The sequence below is a fragment of the Stylophora pistillata genome, chromosome 7, assembly GCF_964205215.1.
Source record: "Stylophora pistillata chromosome 7, jaStyPist1.2, whole genome shotgun sequence".
Lineage (NCBI taxonomy): Eukaryota > Metazoa > Cnidaria > Anthozoa > Scleractinia > Pocilloporidae > Stylophora > Stylophora pistillata.
The window spans coordinates 12,713,173-12,721,346 of NC_142525.1; positions in this window are offsets into that span (position 1 = coordinate 12,713,173).

Below are 8,174 nucleotides of genomic sequence, written 5' to 3' on the forward strand. Positions count from 1 at the left end.
GAATAAGGAAAATGTACTATGAAAATAATAAAAACAATCTATAACTGATGATCATGAGTTTAAGGAAGTCTTGCTCGACCCTCCTCTACTTCCAGATCCCTGTCTTTAATGTCTAAGTTCCTCCTTCTCGGGGTTCTAGATCCCCTTAGACATAGGAGCGCGCTCCGCAAAATTGCAAAGGACACTTTCGCTCTGACCCATTAAATTGTTGTGGCGTAGCTCTCTTGCTCTTTTGCAGATAATAGCTCGGCTAATCTTGAGTGGTACCTCAGGCGTTCGTCAGCCGTCCCCCCCCCCCGTCGTTGTAAATACCAGTGGGGTGAAAGTGCCTTGCTCTACTTCTGTTACACGGGAGTTGTATTTTCGCTTCTTTTTATTTTCATGAATCCTGTAAATCTGCTTGGGGCTAAGATTTCTGTATCAAAAAAAAACTTTACTTTAACGAATCGAACAAAGTCATGCCCCCTTTTCCCTATACACTTAATTGCTATTCCGACATTATGAGAAAGTTATTATGTTATTATCGTTTATTTTCAGCTGAAAGATATATTTGATGGTATGCCTGCTTATGAAAATGTTCGGGTTAAAGGTGTCAGGTTTGTAACCAATTAAATGGATTAGTTATTTCAATGTCTCATTATTGTGAGTCTCTTTTATCGGTCATTCCAACTCTCAGCTGCTAGTTGTCCAAGGTGCGGAAGCGTGACTGTTGACCTTACACTGAGCTTCAATTCTCCAACAAAGGAACAAGATGTTATCACAACGCTTCGTAATGCAGTGGTAGATGGAAAACTTGGTGAAATCAGTGTCAGCTCTATAAAAGTGGCAAGACTTGATAATAAGGGAATAACCACAGAAGTCCGGACAAGTTCTGATCAAAGTAAGTACATAACAGAATGACCCTTCCAATAAATTTGGCAGAACAATTAATACTACCCCTGGCTGCTTACTGCTAACATTATTTTTTTTTTTATCAAGTAAATAAAATCCACTCTCTATTTCTAGGTCCCGTAGCGATTATCATTGGCGCAGTGTTGAGAATTTTGTGGCTTGCATGCAGGACAATAGAGCTTAACAGGAAAGATGCTGGAGGTAAGTTGTTCTTGCAGCTAATAAACTCATATATGTACAGCCCACCGTGGAAAAAAATTTGTTTTCGAAAATTCCCGGACTAAAAACAAGCCACTCTCCACTGCTCATGGTACAACGATCTTTATCAAAAACTCAACTTTTATTTAAAAAAAAGACATGATTATTTGTTAAGGATATTAGAACAACATTCTAACAATTTTTACTTTGCTATTCTTCAGGCCGTTCAATCAATGGCTAGAGCAAAGCTCTCATTACTTTTACACTAAGAGTTTATGAGGATATTTTATGTATCATTAGTTTAAACTTTGTTTGTTTGATCCCACGTCCTCGTTGTATTTCTCCCTATGTCTTCGTTTCTTTGTTTATTTATTTTGCTTCTCGCGGACTCCAATTTTTTCTTCATTACTATTTCCTTCCTTTTTCTTTCCTTAAGTGGCAGGAGAAGAAAGGTAAGCTTACTAGGAAGGTTCATGACTATCTTTACCGGGGCAACAGAGACAATCAAAAGCATTTGTCAGTTGAACTGACATTAAATCATTAGTTAGCAAATTCGTCATATACTTATTGGTTATGTCAACATACAAGTTAGGTGTCTTACCCCAAGGCAAAGATCATTTTCTACTTCGTTGATCAGAGAATGTGAAGCACTAACCTTTGAGCATTATACCTTAAATGAACCCTGCTCAAACCAAATAATATGCCCTTATATTTGTACGAGGCATGATCTTACCCTAATATTTCTTTTGTTTTGAATTAATTGCGGTTGACAATTATAATTTGGTGATAAAATGTATTTTTTGTTATTTTCTAAGCACGTATAGAGAATCTACTGATCATAGAAAAGTAAATGTAAGTTTTTGAATTGATTCGTTGATGTATGTATTTTAAAGTGCACGTGTCATTCTTGGTAAATAACTTTAAATATCCCAAACCTCTGGGATGTGTCACGAAATCAGGTAAACTGGAATCAGCTCATAAATAGCCGTATTAATATTGTAACTGTTTCGCGTGCATATCACGAGTAATTCTCTCTTAAATCATGACAAACTTTAAGTATTTGTTCTTGAAGAGCGAACTTCAGGTTAAAAGCAAACCATAGAAGATAAGAAAGTTGCATTTGCAATATTTTTTTACGTCATAGAACCTTTGTTGGTGTGGACTGAATACGTTCCCTTTGGCAATCTGCTTGATTACCTAAGGGGGAGCCGTGGATTAAAAGACACTAACTACAAAGACCCGAATATGAAACCACAAACAAATCTGACATCAGAGCAGCTAATGAGGTTTGCTTGGCAAATTGCTAATGGAATGAGTTACTTGTCATCACTGCCAGATAGTAACAGACTCATTAACTAAAACCTTGCTCTAATTCCAGTTGTAGTAAATTAGTTTAACAGGTATTGTATGTTTTGAGTAATCCTTGCTCAAACACTGTCAGTGGATCACCTCCTTCAATTTATATGTTTTCTCTATTAATTTTGTAACTTCTATGTCAAAAATATCTTTTTTAACAATTCTTTTCCCCGATGTACTCAAGGATTTTTATTTCTTTGACCTCGGTCAGTTTCTCTGCATGTTTTCTGTTGTAGCTTCGTTTCTGCACGACACTTTATTACAAATATTACTCCCTTCTATTACAAAAACTTGCAGCTTCTGGTATTGATGGCTCTGTGTTCCAGTGGTTCACAGATTATCTTACAAATAGGTCCCAGAAAGTGTGAATCAAAGGTGCAACATCTTCATCCTTACCTTTGCTCTCAGGAGTACCCCAGGGAAGTATTCAGGGGCCACTGCTCTCCCTATGGTATATCAATGATTTACCGGATGTGTTATCTAGCTCTACTATGGCTTACCTTTTCGCAGATGACACCAAGCTTGCTCGCATTATCCACTCCGAGTCTGATATAACTAATTTTCAACAGGATATTGATAAAGTGCTTGAATGGTCTACTAACTGGCGCATGAAGTTTAATCTGAAGAAGTGCGAAGCTATACGTGTAACTCGAAAGAAATCTCCACTTCAAGGCTCCTATCGTATTGGGAACCATGTCATTTCTCAGACCGATACCCAAAAATATCTTGGTGTTATTCTTAATACCGATCTAAAATGGAGTTCCCACATTTCTTCCATATCATCCAAAGCTAACAAATTGCTGGGTTTTCTCTACAGAACATCTGACCCTCGGTTTGGACCTACAGTCAAGCGTTCCTTGTACCTGAGCCGGCTGGTGCGATCTCATCTGGGTTATGCCAGCGAAGTGTGGACTCCCTTATATATTGGTGGTCTTCGAACAATCGAAGCAGTTCAACGTAGAGCAACAAAGTATATTTAAGGGTATCCTGACGCCCTTAATTCCTACAAAGAAAGGCTTATTAACCTGAACCTATTGCCACTGTCGTACTGGCATGAAATCAGAGATTTAGTTTTTTTTCTTTAAGGCTATTAATGGCATATACAACATTGATATCACAGAGTTTATTCAGCCCAAAGTAATAGTTAGATCTACTCGTAATAGTTGTTCCTTAGATTGTCAGCCTTTGAAATGTATAACATGTCTTTTTCGACGTAGGTGTTTCAACGGAACTGTTAAGTTATGGAATTCTTTGCCTTTGTCATTAAGAACTTTATCTAGTGTTATTTCTTTCAAAGGATCATTAATTAAACGTTACAAAAAAGCTCTTATCGAAACGTTCGATCAGGACAACGTTTTTAATTGGAAGTCCTTGTGTTCTAAATGCTTTGCTACCAGGAATTTAATTAGTTTTCGCCAGTGTTGCTTCTAATTACTTATAAACTATTATACTTAGGCATGTTTTATCTTTTTTAGGAATTTGCATATTTTAGATAAATATTTTGAAGACAATTAATTTAGTTTTGTGTTACCAATTTCTTTTCTTTTTTTTTTTTTTTTCTCCTTTGGACTTTCACCTAGTTGGAGCGTGCTCTGGTGTGATTGTTCCTCACTGAGCTTTTAGCTTTTCGCTTTTCGTTTTACTATTGAGCTTACTTATCCTTCTTATTTTTTTGATTTTTTTTTTAACTCAGTGGAAGTTTAATAAATAATAAATAAATAAAACATACGAAACTGGGTTTTTTTAAAATTTAGTTCACGCTAATCATCTATTACAGTAACTTGGTTTCTTTGTAGATCATTCATCAAGACCTTTCAGCCAGGAATGTCTTGGTGGGTGAAAAAGAAACATGTAAAGTTAGAAACTTCGGCATGGCCAGAGATGTACAGCAGGACGACATTTATGAAAAAACAACAAAGGTATTGCGTTGGTCAATACTTAGCTGTGTAGTCGCGCGATGCGTTTCCATTAGAGACCCACAAATTGACTACCATAGAATCTCCAGTAGCTCAGGGGTTAGAGCATCCGACCAGGTCACGGAGGGTCGTGGGTTCGAATCCAATCTAGGACTCGAATTTTTTTCCGATTATAAATCAAATCGTTATTTGTTTCATCTTAACATGCTAACAAAGGTACTGCACCATTATTTTTGAGGACGCAAAATGATAAGGGAGACTGTGCAGATGTAACTTAAGAGATTCCCAAAGGCAAGTAACTTGGTTATTCAGTTGCTCCGCTTTTCTGATTTAAGACTGATCTATAATCTAGTTATCAAACGAGGAGTTGTCATGCTAATATTTAATGTCGCAAATTAACTTCAAGCTCTTTACTAAGGTTTTGAAGCAAGTTTGTTGATCTGTTATTATGGGGCGTCTTCCAGTAAAATGGACTGCTATTGAAGCTCTATTCTATGAAAAATATTCGACAAAAAGTGATGTGTGAGTATAATCTTGGGTGTATGAGTGAATTGCGTTCGCTAGTCGTGAGTAACTTTATGAATGCGAGTATTGGGGAAAGGTGACCGGTGCCGTTGCGCCAGAGTCAAGTGAAACGGGAAGAGTAATTACGTCCTACTGTAGTTGGCATGGGCCGCCTGTCTTAGGAAACTATCAGATCACGAGGATCTAGAATATCCTTACTTCCTACGTTTTCCATGCACTGAATTCTGTAACACTAAATAGCTCGCCAGGCCGAGATTTTCACGGCTGTTCCATTGAAAAGCTTTAAAACTCATCATTGGCTCATATTTCTGAATAGGTGGAGCTACGGGGTTCTCCTCTAGGAGATTTTTACGATAGGTGAGATGTCAGGGTGATGACAGGCCATGTCATAAATGAAGTGGTCGAGTCTAACTTCTGAACTGCATTGACTCTTGGAATACCAATGGCTGCCATTTCATGCACAATTAATTTTTTTGTGGCTCAGGTGACAAGTTTGTCCGAGGTCCTTTCCTTAAAAACTAGATCAAAGAATGTTAACATACTTCTATGTTATGGCCAGACCGCATCTTGCAAAGGTTGTTCGTTCCGATTAAGAGAAAATGATAAACAGCTCATTACAATTATGGACGTGGTGTGTATAACTTTATTTCAACCAAGAAAGATAATAAGGCTCAGATTTACCCGCTGGCGCGCCATATGCAAAAGGTAAGGAATTTTTATTTTTTATTCTTGGATATGTGTTAGACTGCGTTTAGTAACAGCAAACGATCTGTTTCAGGTGTTTTACCGTATCCAAAGATGGATGGCAAGAAAATTCCCAAGCTACTACAAGAGGGATACAGAATGCCTAAACCAATGCACGTGGCTGACGATTTGTACGAGACTCTTGTGTTCCAGTTGTGGTATTATGCTGCGCGCATGATCTTGTTTCTGATTTTGCAGCGCAAACCTATTTTACGTTTTGCGTTTCCCTCTGAGAAAAAATAGAACTAGGAGAGTGTAGTGAACATCCTTTACCTGTAAATTGCGCAGATTTCTTCCTTTAGTCGATACATTTAGAATTTCCTTTACGGATTAAGGTCTACTCAAACTGAAGACCCTTAGAGGAATTTTTCTTGTACCAAGATATCAGGGAGGTAAAATTGTTCATGATAACGCTCTCTGCGATTTTAGGTTCGTAGTTATGGCAAAGTACTGGGAGGACGATCCCGAAAAGAGACCAACTTTCGAAAAGCTGAAGACCGAACTCACAGAAGTGGAGAACCAACGCGAGGTTTGATTTATAAAATCTACATTGAAGCTCCTATTTTCATTATCGAAACTTAACCCTGGCGATCAATTTTTATTGATACTAATTTCCCTCAGCATTTTTGTTTTAATTTCTGGGAATGCCTGAGGCAGATCTCAATCCTGTCTCTGTGAATAGGCGGCTAATTTGCAACTTCATCACTGGTAACTTGTGCACGTAAGAGCAAGAGTGAAAAGGTGCATTGCGCTGAACGAAGAACCATGCTGCGCTCATGAAGAAGAAAATCAGTCTGATCTAACCATCCATAGTTTTCGTCACTTTGCTTTTTGAAAACTGGTGTTTGTTGGTGGTGATGGAGTAGTTTTGTTTTGAACTAGATATCGGTATTCTTGTATCTTACAGAGGCTGCTGAACTTGGAAACTTTCGACGACCGACTTTACGAAAACGTCGGCGAGGATTAAGAAGCAGAGGAGATAGAATCTCTCCTGAAATGAGGAATGAAACAGGAGATCTTGCAGCCCTGTGTCCTGAGAAGACTTCGAAAAGTCATTTCTGCAGCGAATTTCAATGAAATTTTTATCTGAAACGTGGAATTAAATGGAATTAATGAGTTGGGCAAATTTCCTAAATTTGAATGGTAAAAGGAAGTCTCGTTAACTTGACCAATGAGTGAAATGCACCAAAAAAAAGTGGGTTTTCAGTGTCAAATCGTTATATCCTCTGTCTGAATAAATTCCTCTCCTTTAGACCTCCCAACGGTAATCATTGATTATTTGCGAGAAGTAGGAATCATAGTAAGGAGAGTTTTAGGGTAATTCGGTAGGACTGCGTTGCTTATCCCTATTGCGCAAAGAATAATTAAGCCACGCGGAGAGAATTAAATACGCATTAAATTATAATAGCAGCTTTTGTTATGCCCAAACCTGTAACAAAGGTAAATACCGAGGTTCTCGTAGGTGGCTCCCCTACGATGAATTTGGACTGAATTGGAAGCATCAAGGCCCAGTAGTAGAGTGAAATGATAACATGGCGGTCCAATTTTTAAAGATCCTTGTGGCAAGATCGGGAAATTTGATGTTAAGTTAATAAAATATTATTTTAGGGGTATTTGGGCTTCTTTATGTCCCAATAACAATTTTTAAGGTTTTTCAAATTACGAGCACTTCCCGCGCATCTCCCGAAATGAACAATCAGAACAACAAGCATTAAGGGCGAAATCAAGACCGGTGACCCAACTTCTTCCTTATTTTTTTTTTCAATCGACTTATTTATGACTGACGACTGTGGCGAGTTTAATAAAATCTTTATCATACGTCTTCTTCTACGATTTTACCAAACGAGATGTATAACATTAACTCAACCAATCAATGGTATACCCTGCTTTTGTCTTCTCATAATTTCTAAAACACTCAAAGGGGATTTTATTCCTTTGAAGGATTTTTCGGCAGACATCGATTTGCTCCTTATGGAACGCTTGCTAGGCGTCTACCTTCTCCCCGGCAGCCCTTCCTCTCCCTCTGATTTTGTCTCCCTTATAAGATGTTTAACTCAAACCAAGGAAATAATATGAAATATGTTTGAATAGAGTGATATGCACTTTTGCCTTGCCCTAAAACTGCTTTGTTGTTTTTGGCTCATGGGCCTTTGTATCGAGCGGATTGGTGAAAACGACTCCAGATCCCTCAAAAATTGGAGGAAAGCTTCTAAAGGCAAAAGCCTTCTCCGTAAAATTTTCACACTTTATTTCCAAAACATCTGCAGTTTTTTTCGTGTCCAAAAGTTTCTCATATTTTCCTTAAGTCGAATAATGCGAGACAGTGCCACAACTTCTCTATGAATTATTCGAGTAAGTCAGTCGCCACCTTGAGCTTTTAACGAAATGCAAAAGAGACTTTAAAATAGGCATTTGTGTATCATTGTTTTGTAGTTATTGCATATCGTTCTCAAAATTGTGGATGCAAGGCCACATCTCGATCCCGTTAAACGTTAGATGAAGGCGCTTTGAGAGCAGAGTGGTATGCAAAAAAAAAAAAAAGAC